Consider the following 12,385-nt stretch of genomic DNA (forward strand, 5'->3'; position numbering starts at 1 on the left):
ATAAATAAATTATTTTTGATAGTATTAAGTGCTATAAAGAAAAGTGTTGGCAGACTTTTTCTGTAAGAAGGTAGTTGGTAAATATTTTAGATTTTGTGTACAGTCTGGTGCAGCTACTCAGCATGGCCATGATAGTGTGAAAGTAGCCATTGACAATAAGTAAATGAGTGGAGCTGAGTTCCAAAAAAAATCCTGTTTACAAAACCAGACAGTGGTTTGGATTTGGCTCTTGGGCCATAGTTTTCTGAGCCTTACTATAGAGAGTGACTGTAGGTAGAGGTAATATATTTCCATGTGACCTACAAAGACATTTCTGTATTTTTCTCTCATTAATTTTTTTTTTTAAGATTCTGTTTATTTGAGAGAGACAGAGAGAACGAGTGGTGAGGAGGGGCAGAGGGGGGGGAGAGAGAGAGAGAGAGAGAGAGAGAGAGAGAGAGAAGCAGACTCCCTGCTGAGCAGGAAGCCTGGTGTGGGCCTAGATCCCAGGACCTAGAGATCATGACCTGAGCCGAAGGCAGATGCTTAACCAACTGAGCCACCCAGGTACCCCATCTCTTGTTAAAGTTATGCTTGAAATTATGCACCCTGAATTTGTTATGGTTTTTCTTTCTTCCATAAGCTGCATTAGATTATCTAATAGATATGCTTTTTAAGAATTTTTTTTCTCGGGGCGCCTGGGTGGCTCAGTCGTTAAGTGTCTGCCTTTGGCTCAGGTCATGACCTCAGGGTCCTGGGATCGAGCCCCGCATTGGGCTCCCTGCTCAGCGGGAAGCCTGCTTCTCCCTCTCACTCCCCTTGCTTGTGTTCCTTCTCTCTCTGTGTCTCTTTCTGTCAAATAAATAAAGTCTTTAAAAAAAAAAAAATTTTTTTTTTTCTCATGCTTCCCCTCAGGGCAGTAATGTTCCTAGCACATATCTGAGAAGTTGCATTATGTTTTTTTTTTTTTAAAGATTTTATTTATTAGAGAGCGAGCGAGAGAGAGAAACAGCATGAGAGGGGAGAGGGTCAGAGGGAGAAGCAGGCTCCCCGCTGAGCCGGGAGCCCGATGCGGGACTCGATCCCAGGACTCCGGGATCATGACCTGAGCCGAAGGCAGTTGCTTAACCAACTGAGCCACCCAGGCACCCTGCATTGTGTTTTTGTTGATTTTTTTTTTGAACTATTATGCTGAAGAATGTTCTCAAACTTTTTTTTTTGCAGACCTCATGTTAAACCATGTAACGTAGGCCTTTCTTCTGGTTGCTACCAAAGGAAAAAAATTTCACCACAAAAATGTCACTACAGTTGATAAGAAAAATGGCATTGCTTTTAATGCTATAGTCTTGTCATGGCTCGTGTTTATTTATTTATTTATTTTTTTTTTTTAAGATTTTATTTATTATTTATTCATGAGAGACAGAGAGAGAGAGAGAAGCAGAGGGAGAAGCAGGCTCCCCGCTGAGCAGGGAGCCCAATGTGGGACTCGATCCCAGGACTCTGGGATCATGACCTGAGCCGAAAGCAGATGCTTAACCATCTGAGCCACCCAGGCGCCCTGGCTCGTGTTTAATTAAATGTCCTGAGCATAGTGTTCAACCAAAGCTTTGAGATGATCAAGGAGTCGGCTTAGCATAGTGGTTAAGAGTACTTGAGTGCCTGAGTGCCTGATCTGAGCTAGGCATCCTGGGTCAGAATCCTGGCTCTGCCTCTCAATAGCTGCATGACTTCCGTATAAACTCCAAGCAAGCCTGCCTAGAGTAGTTGCTTCTCCCCAAAGGATTGTTGGGTCATTGCTTAAGATGTTGATTTACAACCTTTTTGAGTAGACGTGTTTCATGTTTGCTTATTTGCTTCCAAGTTCTACATTTTCACATCAAGTGTGGTGTTGTACACATACACACATTTAAAAATTAAAATAAACTGATTTTGAGTGTTTTGTGGCACACCTTGGGGTAACTGCAGATAATCTCAAGTATTTGAAAATTAGAATTGTACTATTTCAGGAGAATGCTATAGCTCTAATGGATGATTATTATATGATATAATTAATGGCCTCATTCATAAATATTTCTCAAAATTTTGAGTATAATTAGGTTTATAATTTTATATTTTGAGTTCTCATTAGATTAGTTTTGAAAGGTAGATTCTATTTGTAGAAATGTACAGTTGTCATTAAAAGAAATTTTATTAATCTACAATTTGAAAAGTGTAATTGGTTAGAATTGCCGAAGTGGGATTTAGACACTGAAACAGATTTTGGAATTGTAATCCTAATAATTAATCAGGGAACTTCTTTTCTCTCTATAGTTAATTTTAATTTTTTTTTATTTTTTAATTGCATAATTTATATTTAGAGTAGGAGTTTGCTAGGCAAAATGAAACAGGAGGGTAATAAGAGACTTTTAGACAAAAAGCATGGGCAAAGGTCCTCATATGTAAATCAGCATGTGGAGAACTTCAAGTTAGTTCTGACATAGCTGGTATAAAAGATGAGAGACGAGTAGAAGCCTATGTAGTTGGGGAATCTCATACTGTGCAAAGAAATTTGGTTTAAATTTTATCAGAAACAGTGTTTGTCAGAATTGGTTGTGTCTTCCTCATTGTGTTTTCTCTGTGTTTATATACAAGTAAGTATTTACAAATAAATTTTTTGTTTGTATAACTGGTATTATAGAGTTTAATATCCTGGGGGTTTTGGTGTGTTTGTTTCAGAATATAAAGCATTTCCCCATGTATATCAATTAGGGTTCTCTGGTTGCAAGCTGGAGAAACAGACTTCGGGTGATTTAACAAAACAAAAGTTTACTGGCAGGCTCTTTGGGAGCTTCCAGTGAGATCAGTGAGGAGGCTGAAGACGTGAGGTAGGAAAGAACCAGCATACTCCACCGGAGTTTTCCTCACCTCATACGGCCAGTTGTAGATTCACAGCAAAATTGAGAGTGTTGGACACCACTAATGGAATCAGTGTATTTTGTCCCTCTACAGGATTCTGCTCAAGATTTAAAGTCATGGGAGAGTCCCTGTTAGACATGCTCAAGGTTCTGTGCCCAGTCCTTGACTGCATCAGGTGGGAATAGTGTCTCTCAAAAGAAGCCTTCCAGGACTCTTCAGCTAGTGTAGTGGAGGGTGGGCACCTCAATTTACCATCCTGCCGAAATTGTACATAGTGGGATGAGGTAGAGAAGATCAGGCTGCCCTTAGGAAGAAGGAATGATGCCATGTGGCTCAAAACATCAGATATCCGCTATGTCATGTCATTAAAAAGATTTCAAAATGTATTGTTTTTTTAATACAAAATATTCTATCATATGAGTATTCCATAATTTATTTATGGACATATACATCATTTCTAACTTTTCACTGGTAAACAGTGCAATGTAAATGTTAATGTGGCCTCCCACACCCCGTTATGGAGAATCTATGGACTTGCTTAGTTAAGTGATTTCCCTAATGTCATTCATTAGAAACAAAAACCTCGGGGCACCTGGGTGGTTCAGTAGTTAAGCATCTGCCTTCTGCTTAAGTCATGATCCCAGGGTCCTGGGATCGAGCCGCGCATCATCGGGTTTCCTGCTCAGTGGGAAGCCTGCTTCTCCCTCTCCCACCCCCCCTGCTTGTGTTCCCTCTCTCTCTGTGTATCTTTGTGTCAAATAAATAAATAAAAAAACCCAAAAACGTCTATTTCCAGATTCAGTTTAGTTAACTCAGATTTTAATTTGTAAAATGTCTATAACCTCACAGGGTTTTGTGAATATTAATTAAATAATGTAAGTAAAACAGCTTTTATGGTATCTGACACATAAAAGGGGCTCAATAAATGGAAGCTATTAATCATTTTGTGCACAATTACATTTTCTAATTTTCTGTGCATCCTAAGTTGATTTAGTGAATTTGATGTTATATTTAATAGTAGTATTTAGTACTTAGAATTCCCTAACTTCTTTTTTTTAAAAGATTTTATTTTTTTAAATAATCTCTACCCAAATGTGGGGCACGAACTCACAACCCTGAGATCAAGAGTCACATACTCTACCAACTGAGCCAGCCAGGCACCCCTAGAATTACCTTACCTCTTAACCCCCTCTCACATCTGTTAACAACTCTGACCACTCAAGTGGTTAGAAGTGTGGGCTCTGAAACCAGACTGCCTGAGCTCCAACTCTGCCATTTACCCTCTGTGTGACTTTGGGCATGTTTCTCAACCTCTCTTTGCCTCAGTTTCTTCATCTGTAAAAAGGGGAAAATAATAATACCCACCTCAGGGTTGTTTCTGAGGCTTTTGGACAAGTATCTTTATTCTCACACAGAGACAGGAAAGTGGAAACAGGGATGTTAAATGACTTCCAGGGTTACCAGTGAGTTGGTTATAGGCACAGGGCCAGAATCCAGGTCTCCCCTCTCTGCTACTCTGTCTTCTCTCTGCTGTGCTTAGGTGCCTTCTCTTCCACTCTTCTTGTTCCATTCCTTTGTGTATTTCAAAACCAGACTCTGAATATCCTTAGATGATCAGAAAACAAGTGACAAATACTAAGTATACACGTGTATAAACAAACTAGAGGCACTTGGACACTGATTGTTTATTGGGAGTATTTTAAACTACAGTTCTAACAATGTATATGTTCAGTTCTCTTTGAAAGGGTTTTCCTTTCCACAGCTGATTCATCCAGACCCAGAGTTTAAATCTAGTTGCTCAGATTCCCCATAGAATTAACTTAGGTTGGTGTACATCTGAGGGCGTTATGTTACTTTGGTTTAAACATCTCAAAAAGTGGTGATTGGAGTAAGTCTTTGTTGTATTATCTTTACTTCCTAGCCTGCTGTTTTACTTCATTTGGGCTTCTGCTAAATTATGATTGAATTATTATGTAGCTTTTAGTCTTTAAGACTTCATTGCCTCACTACCTCCCATCCAAAATATATCTTTATTTCTTAGTAAACCTTTTTTTTTAAGACTTAATTTTTTAGAGCAGTTTTAGATTCACAGCAAAATTGAGAGTGGTGCATTTGTTACAATTGATGAACCTGCATTGACCTATCATAATCATCCAAAGTCCATAGTGTATATTAGTGTATATTCACTCTTGATTTTTTACGTTGTATGGGTTTGACAGTGTGTAATGACATGAAACCAGCATGATAGTATCATGTGGAGTACTTTCACTGCCCTAAAAATCCTGTGTGCTCTCCCTGTTTATCCCTCCTGACCTCCTTAATAAACTTTTTTTGCTATCGAGGTCACTTCCTTTCACTTCTCCTAATCTTAAAGGTTCTTATGCAGTCTTTATTGGGATTTTTTTTCTAACTTTACTTGGCTGCTTTATGCTCGAGTCAGAAAAAGGTTAAAGGAAATTGTATTGTCATACATATAATGGTCTGTAACTTTATTTTTTAAATAAATATGGTTTAATAGCTGCAAAGAAGTTTTGGAGTAAAACTTAATTATCCATGTCATCTTGGGTCATTTATGTTTTCTTCTGAACCTGAGTTTTCTGAGCTATAAAATGGGGACAATAACACTTCACTTACTGGGGTCTCCTGGTAACACTTGTGGAGCACCTAGTGCAGTGCCTGGAAAAGTGTAATAAGGCCATAATTTATTTATTTTTCAGATATATCCTTGCAGATATAGTATTTGTACTCAGTTTCAGAAATTCAAAAGAACTGAAATTTTTTTCTCACCTCATATGGCCACCTCTACCCATTCACTTGTAGCAAATGATCTCACCTTTTATTCTCTAGATAAAATGGGGGCTACTGGGATGAGCTTTCTCACTTTTCCATTTTTTCTGATTACAGAGTCAATTGCAGTTGTACCCATGTTTCCTATATTCTGCTGGCCTCAGGAAAAACAGATGCATCCAGTCTCTGCTATCTTTGATCTTGATCTTCCCCCCTCACCCCATCCCCAAATATCTTTTAGAACTTTGTTCCATTAATTTTCACCTCTTTCCTATAGCTTTAACTTTTCTCCAGTGTTTGCTTCCCTTCAGCCCCCAAACATTTTAGCCCTGTCCTGTCATACCAGTCTGGTCTGGAGACTGCCTTTTTCTTAGCTGCTGCTGGTTCTCCTAAGTTTACTTAAAGGATATTCTGTACCTGTTGAATTTGCTTAAAACTATTGTATCTCTAGGCGTCTAAGTGTGAGAGTTAGCTTGATGGCTTTATCAAGGGAAAGACTTCTGTTAACTCTGATTAGGTGAATAACATTTTTGAATATCAATGTCTCGGTAAGTAGCTTTCAATATTTGGAATTTCTCTGCTTAAGATCTACAGCTGTAAATGTATTTTAGTTATTTTTCTTTCTTCCTTTTTAAAATAACCCTTCTATCTGGTAATGCCATGTACTCCATGAGGAGAAACCATAAACTGATTTCAGTGGTGCTGTGACTCAACCACCATTTCTAGACTCCTCTCTGGAAATTGACTTTGGAACTGGCGTTGCATTTTTTGACTGTGTTTCACCCTTCAGTGGTGAATTAACATTTTGGAAATGGTTGACTTTGGTGATTTGGTTGGTAAGCTAACCCAAACACATTGTACTTAGAGGCATGATACTCTGCTTCTGTATTTATGCATGTCTTTTTTTTTTTAAGATTTTATTTATTTGAGAGAGAGAGAGAGAAAATGAGAGATAGAAAGCACGAGAGGGAAAAGGGTCAGAGGGAGAAGCAGACTCCCTGCTGAGCAGGGAGCCCGATGTGGGACTCGATCCCGGGACTCCAGGATCATGACCTGAGCCGAAGGCAGTCACTTAACCAACTGAGCCACCCAGGCGCCCTATGCATGTCTTTTAATGAGATACCTGTGTAGAAAAGATCTAAATTCAGATTTCTGGCTTTTTTCCTTCCTGATTTTGTCATTTTCCTAATTTTCGTTCCCAGGGTAAAATGGTAGCTATTTTATGTCTGTTTTGATTTTCTTTAGTTTACTAAATTTTATAAATTTTTCAGAGGCAAGGTATTAAGTTAGAATTATACTTGTTAAATATCCAGGGAACATAAACAAGTGGTGTTAGACACTTTGAAGTAATAGATTCGAAATGTGAAGTAATAGAATTCAAAATGTGAACCTGCCCTTATACAATCACCCAGTAAGCCTGGAATCCCAAAGAAATATGCTATAGAGGTGAATGGAAAATGATCTTACTCTTCTGCAGGAATATCAGCTATCTCCAGCCTTGGCACTGAGAAATCACCACTGAGATTTTGAAGCCACAAACTCTCTCTTAGGTTGCAGCCTGAATTCTCACTACTTGCATCATTTGAAAACCTGAAGTGAATAATTTAACTTGGAATGATTCCAGGTTGGTGGGACCCCAGAGTGTCTGGCAGAAATACTTTCCAGAACTACTTATTTTTAGAAGGTTTAAAAGAATGCCCAAAAATAAAATTCTAAGGGAAATGAGCAGTTCAGTCCAAACTAACTAAACTCACAGAGAAACAAGGCATTGTGAACAACAACAGTGGCATACAACTGCAACAATCAGAAAATGGAATTTTCAGTCACAATCTTAAAAAGCTATTTAGTATGTATAAGGAAATAAAAGAAAGGCTAGAAAATATGCATGAGGAACAAGAAACTTAAGATTGGCTGAGCGTATTTGAAAGTTAACCTAATAGACTATCTAGAAATGAAAAGTAAAATAACTGAAATTTGAAAGTGAATGCATGATAGTCATGGGAATACTGAAAACTTATTTAAACAAAAATCATAGCTCTTAGGAAGGTAGGACAAGAAGGCAGAGGGGAATATAACAGAGCTAAATTCTCACCCTCCATAATATAAAACAAATAATGTCTAAAATTGATAAATCAGAAGATAACAGGATATTTTTTAATTATAGAGAGATGGGTAGATATCAAAAGAAACAGCTAAAAGAAGCTACAATAATTGCCTCTGGGAGGAAGCCTGGGTAAAATGGAGAGGAGTGGGCAGGAACTACTGTATTTTGTCATTTAATATTACATGACTTTTTAAAACTATGTGTGCATCTTTTGATAAAATAAAAATTTAAAGCGAAAATAATTAGTGCATAGCTGTAAATTAATAATTGAAGCTGAGTGATGAATTCAAATTCAAAACATGTTTTCAATATATTAGACACAACTGAAGATGGAATTAGTGAGCGAAAGGATAGCTGACACCTAATTATCATTCGCAATGATGGTAGTCAGAAAATTGTGTTTTCTTCATTTTGCTGAGAGAAAATACATCTTCCTAGAATGCTATACCCAGTGAAAATCTTTAACACATACATGAAATAGAGACATTTACAGACCATTAAAAACAGTTTGCCACTAGCAAGATCCTCATGAGAAATTCTGAAGGATGTTCTTCATACAGAAGGCAAGTGATGCTAGATGGAAAGTATGAGATGGAAGAAAGGATGAAGAGTAGAAAAAGTGGTAAACATTGCATTTGTCTAAATCTAAATAACTTTATCAAATAATAAATTAACTGTTGTGTGGGCATTGAAAAAGAAGCAAAAGAAGTTAGAATTAAAGCAGATAACAGTAGCATGAAGGTGAGTGGGAGTGAATGGAATTAAATTTCTTTTGTTTGGGAGGAGGACAAACCTATTGAATGTTTTTAGCATTGGTAAATTACTAGGTAGCTTATAAAATTTTATCATGAAATAACAAAATTGAATAAACAGCAGAAGTAAAATTAATTAAAAAAAAAAAACCCTAGTCAAAGAAAGCAGAACAGCACAGAAAAAGCAACATAGAGTATGTATGACACATAGCACAAAGTAAGATGGCAGCTTTAAATCCAAATACATGTTAGTGAACTAAATGCTTTGGTTAAAAGAGAATGCACTAGATTGGTTTTTTTTTTTAAAGGGAGAAATGCTATTTATAAAAGATGTGTCTAAAAGAAAAGGATACAGAAAGTTCAAAAGTAAAAATGTGAAAAAAGACCTATCAGACAAATACTAACCAAAATAGAGCTATCAACATCAGACAAAAAGACTTTATAATAATGGCGTCATAGAGGAAAAAAGGCTCAATATATCAGGAAAATAAAACAGTTTTAAGTTTGCGTTCATCTAATAACAGTCTCGAAATATTTACTTTTTAAAAGATTTTATTTGAGAGAGAGAGAGCATGAGAGGGGGGAGGGTCAGAGGAAGAAGCAGACTCCCTGCCGAACAGGGAGCCCCATGTGGGACTCGATCCTGCGACTCCAGGATCATGACCTGAGCCCAGAGCAGTTGCTTAACCAACCAAGCCACCCAGGCACCCCTCAAAATATTTAAAGCAAAAATTTAAGAAGAAATATACCAACATCAAAATGGAAGATTTTAATATATCTCTCAGTAATTGATAGAACAAGTTGTGAGGGGAGCTATGAAAATAAAGAATTGAATAATGTATTTAACAAACTTGACCTAATAGACAGACATACACAACATTGTACCAAACAACTACAGAATACACATTCTTTTCAAGCCAAACATGGAAGAGTTATCAAAAGTGACCATTTACTTGACTGTAAAGCAAAACTTAAATTTTGAAAAAGTTTTGAAATAGAATGAAACAAAATGAATTCTTTTTTTTTTTTAAAGGGAGATCCCTGAGCCAAAGGCAGACGCTTAACGACTGAGCCACCCAGGTGCCCCTCACAAAATGAATTCTTAAACCACAGTGCAGGGGATTGAGCCCCATGTCAGGCTCCCTGCTCAGCGGGAAGCCTGCTTCTCCCTCTCACACTCCCCCTGCTTGTGTTCCCTCTCTCGCTGTCTCTCTGTCAAATAAATAAATAAAATCTAAAAAAAAAAAAAAACCACTGCAATTAAGTAGCAATCAATAACAAAAAGGTAATTAAAAAAAACACAACATGTTTGTTTGGAAATTAAATACATTTCTGAAACATCTATGGGTTAATGAAGAAATCATAATGGAAATCAGAAAATATAGAAGAAAGACAAAATTAATGAGCTATACATCCATCTCAAGAAGTTAAAGTATCAAAATTAGCCCAAAGAAAGGAAAAGGAAGGTAATAAAACAAAAAAATTACTGAAATCTTTTCAGTAATTATTTGTTGAGAGTGAAGATTTGACTATAAAAACAAAACAGTATATAATCCTATATTTTTGGTAAAATAATGACCCCACCCACCCCTAAATGTTACAATTATTGTTGCCTCAAAGGTGAGGAAGTATTTTATATTTCAGTGACTCCCAAATCTACATTTCTATCCCAGAATCTCTGTATCTTCAGACTACTATCTGGCTACCTGCTGGACATCTTCAAATAGAAGTCCCTTGAGGCACTTAAAATTCAGCTAGTTGAAAGCCAAAATCATCTTCTGACCCAGAATTGCTCTTCCTGCAGTGTTTACCTACGTTATGACCATACTGTATCCCTGGTTCTTTAAGCCAGAAACCTGGGTGCCCTGCTTGAAGTTCCTCTTCTTCCTCTCCCCACATCTGTCTAATCAGTCACTAGAATGTTCTTATTCTACTTAGCAAAAAAGCCTTTGATTTGATCCCTGCTTACCCCTAAAGACATTCATTCCACTCTTGATTTTGCTGTCTGTATTGCCAATAATAGCTCTTGAATTTCCAGAATGTTCAGCTCCCTTCCAGACTTAGACTTGCTTCCCCTTTCAGCATCCTATCATATGTTCTTTAGGAGCTATCTAGTATCCCTGTCAAAAAAACAAGTATCTAATAAATGATTAGCTCTGAGGTGTTAATTATAGGCTACATTTGTTGTTCTTAGAGTTATTTGCTTTTTAAAGAATTTCCTGGAGGGGATAGTGACCAGCCCAAAGGTAGTTGGTGTTTTCAGTTGCTTATGTCACGCTGGTATAATGCTAGTTGAAAGGGATATTAGAAGTGAATGTGTAAATAATTGTGTTTTTTTAAGATTTTATTTATTTGAGAGAGACAGCACGAGCAGGGAGGAGAGGGAGAAGTGGGCTCCCCGCTGATCAGGGAGCCCAGCAGGGGGCTTGATCCTAGAACCCTGGGATCATGACCTGAGCCTAAGGCAGAGGCTTAACCAACTGAGCCACCCAGGCACCCCAATAATTTGTTAACAATGTACGGTTTTCAAATTTAATGGCATGTTTATAACAGCAGTTCTCAAACTTTTTGGTCTCAGGATTTCTTTATACTCTTAAAAATTATCACAGATTCTGAAGAGCTTTTGTTTATGTGGTTGTAACTATCAGTATTTATTAGAAGTTAAAATTGAGAAAGCATTAACATTTATTTATTGTTTACAATATTAAACCTGTTACATGTTAACATATGTAACATTTAAAAAAACATTTTCCCCAAAGTAATAAGAGTGACATTGTTTTATATTTTTGCAAACCTTTCTCATGTTTGACTTAAGATAGCTGGATCCATGTATCTGCTTCTGCATCAGTCTGTGACAATATCACATATCATGTACCCTCTGGAAAACTTCATTACCTGCTATGAGAAAATGAGAATGAAAAAGGCAAAAACTGTGATAGTATTCTTATGAAAATAGTTTTAATCCTGCAGACCGCTGCAAAGGGTTTGGGGACTTTGAAGGAGACCCAGACAATACTTTGAGAATCTCTTGGCTATATGCTCTTGAATTCTGATGTCTTTAGAGTGTATTTGCTTTTTCCCCACTTCAAAACTAAAACTAACACGTGCTTGTTGTTAAAAAAAAAGTAATAATTATATGGAGAGTCATAACGAGGGAAATAGGGCCACCTTTAATTCCTTTCCTCTCTTTACCTATTCACTGTTAAGGTTTATGTGTGTGATTTTCCCAGATTTGAGTGTGTGTGTTTGTACTGTGTACACTTTGTAAGTGGAAGAGAAGAGTCAAGATAAAAGACTGAAACAAGATTGAGAACAGGTAGAACAGTGAACAGTAGAACTAGGAGTCTTGAGAGCTCTGGGTTCTAACTCCACCTCTGCCTATCAGGCTTTGGGCAGACCTCTTCACTACCCTGGCTCAGACTCCTTCGTTCTCAGGTGAAGGGAGTCCACCGCAAGATGATTTCTTTCTTTCTTTCTTTCTTTCTTCCTTCCTTCCTTCCTTCCTTCCTTCCTTCCTTCCTTCCTTCCTTCCTTCCTTCCTTCCTTCCTTCCTTCTTTCCTTCCTTCCTTCCTTCCTTCCTTCCTTCCTTCCTTCCTTCCTTCCTTCCTTCCTTCCTCTCTCTTTCTTTCTTTCGATTTTATTTATTTATTTGACAGAGAGAGACACAGTGAGAGAGGGAACACAAGCAGGGGGAGTGGGAGAGGGAGAAAGCAGGCTTCTTGCTGAGCAGGGAGCCCGCTGCGGGGCTCAATTCCAGGACCCTGGGATCATGACCTGAGCCGAAGGCAGACACTTAGCTGACTGAGCCACCCAGGCACCCCTTGAAGAATTTTTTTTTAGGTGTTTTTTTTTTTTAATTTATTTGAC

General features: G+C 37.6%; 1 protein-coding gene across 4 annotated transcripts in view; it reads left to right on the top strand.

Moving 5' to 3' along the window:
- Positions 1–12,385, top strand: part of SLC25A17 (solute carrier family 25 member 17) — a 42,588-nt gene that overhangs the window by 2,237 nt on the left and 27,966 nt on the right. Inside the window, exon 2 of one of the 4 annotated variants that reach the window (XM_073882735.1) lies at positions 7,139–7,285. The exons of 2 other annotated variants lie outside the window; for them this stretch is intronic. The gene's annotated coding sequence lies outside the window, so the exon portion shown is untranslated. The remainder of the gene's footprint in view (positions 1–7,138; positions 7,286–12,385) is intronic. One more of the 4 variants, XM_073882737.1, reaches the window with a different exon arrangement.

Source organism: Callorhinus ursinus, unplaced genomic scaffold (assembly GCF_003265705.2).
Source record: "Callorhinus ursinus isolate GAN/ISIS: 27379988/994484 unplaced genomic scaffold, GSC_fseal_2.0 scaffold48, whole genome shotgun sequence".
Classification (NCBI taxonomy): domain Eukaryota; kingdom Metazoa; phylum Chordata; class Mammalia; order Carnivora; family Otariidae; genus Callorhinus; species Callorhinus ursinus.